This window comes from Sapajus apella, unplaced genomic scaffold, assembly GCF_009761245.1.
Source record: "Sapajus apella isolate SASKATOON/1434 unplaced genomic scaffold, GSC_monkey_1.0 scaffold56, whole genome shotgun sequence".
NCBI lineage: Eukaryota > Metazoa > Chordata > Mammalia > Primates > Cebidae > Sapajus > Sapajus apella.
In genome coordinates this window covers 2072813-2074790 of record NW_022436996.1, presented here as the reverse complement: position 1 = coordinate 2074790, position 1978 = coordinate 2072813, and positions in this window count along the sequence as shown.

Sequence of the window (1978 nt, the reverse complement as noted above, 5' to 3'; positions counted from 1 at the left end):
GAGAGAGAGGAAGAGAGAGAGAGAGGGAGAGAGAGAGAGAAAGAGGAGAGACCTCTTCTTATTCCACTTCCCAGAGCTGTGGCAGTGAGGGAGGGGGCATTCCTCAGGATGGGCAGCGGTGTCTGTGGTCAAGTTCACCTCTGGCAACCCTGCCCAAGCGTCTTCTCACAGGTGCACACATTCAAGGCCTGACGAGGCCCCCAGCGGTGTTCCTGTGGGCCCTGGCTGGGACCGCCTGGGAGGGGCTCCATAGGGCAGTGGGACTGGGCCGGGTTGCCTGCGTTCTTCCCACCCCTCCCCTCCTCCAAGGGCAGCTTTTCTCCCCACACCCATTCCTCTCCCCTTTGCTTTCTAACTGCGCTGGGAAGCTAATCTGTCCAGAGCCTGCGACTTAGCCCAAGCAGAGGCGCGTGCCTGTGGTCCCAACTGCTTGGGAGGCTGGGACAGGAGAATCGCCTGAGCCCAGGGGTGGAGGTGAGGCTGCAGTAAGCTAGGATTGCACCGGGGCACTCCAGCTGGGGCCACAGAGCAGGCCCCTGTCTGAAAAACAAGCCCGCTGCCCACCTCACCATTTGAACCGGGAATATTTTACCAGAGAGCATGTGGGCATGAAGCCACCATCCCACACTGATGGGGACAGATGGAAAATGGGCTCTGGACAGCTCCAAGCCCCTAGCCTGCCCACCCCTGCCAGGAGGCTCCAGTTGCTCTGGCGTTTCAGAGTCTTCTCCTGCAGCCTGGGCCAGTGCTTACACCACACCTGGGAACAGCTGAGTGGTCAGCCTCACCGAGGGGCCACCCGCTGAGGACCCAGGCGCGAAGACCGCCACCTGCACTGACTGCAGGCCTGTGGGCCGGGGCTGCGTCCATAATCCGGGTCAATGGCGTTATCATCATAACCTCCTCCTCGCACGATTCTAATAACTTCTTTTCCCACTTGTCCTTTGACCGGGCTGGGCTCCTCCCAGCGGAAAACAGCGGGTGTCCTGTTTGCAGGAGAAACGCACCCGGGATCACTCCTCGCAGCAGCGGGGCCGGGCCGGCTGGGTCTTTTCTCTTCTCTTCTGCACACAGGCCCCTCTCCGCTGTTTCTGCAGAGACCAAGATGGGAGGGAGAAAGACCCTCCAGCCCCCTGCCCCCACCCTCCGCAGTCTCCCGGGCCCTGTGCTGCGGGCAAGATAATTTGGCTAATGAACTCGTTAAAGGGCCCCTGGTGACCCGCCCCGGCGTCCCCTCGGCCCATCTGGGAAATTCCACTGAAAGGCTGGAGAGCGCTCCTCTGTCCCGCCGCCGTCTGTCGCTGCTGGAGGCGCGAACCCTGTGACTCTGGGCCCTTTACATTAAAATAATTACCCGGCGGAACAGGTGGCTCAGTCCCGGAGCCTGGGAGCATCTGGGCCCCAGAGTCGCAGCCGAGGAGGAGGGGAGCGGCATGCCCCAGGGAGGCAAGGTCAGGCCCGCAGGCCAGGAGAACCCGGGGAGCCGGAGGGTAGAGAGGGGCTTTCCTAGGGATGGACGGTCCCAGGACACACAGGCCTCTGCCGCCTAGTGGGCCGGGGCCTGAGTAGGGAGGCCGCCGCCCCTAGGCGCAGGTAAGCGCAGCGCGCGCACCAATTGGGATGCACCTGGCTACCTGCTCTGCCACCAAGCTTGGGGCATGCGGGTGCCTGAGCAGAACCCCTAACTCGCCCGGGCTCCGAGGTTGAAGCAACTCCTAACATTGGGCTCCGAGCCAAGAGCTTGCTGGAGGGGCGCCTGCCATGCTGGTCCTCGGTGCTCACGGCCGGGCGCCACAGACTGCCGCGAGCGCGTGAGGAGTGTGCGCCCTGTGTGCGCGCGTGCCAGAACGCACGTGTAGGGCGGCTTCCTGTCCTCCCTTCCCGCCTGAGAAGCGTCCACGCGGAGTTCCAGGCCGGACGCTGGGGAAGGAGGTCCCCGGGAAGCTGCTAAAAACAGAGCAGCCAGCCCAGGCGCGGG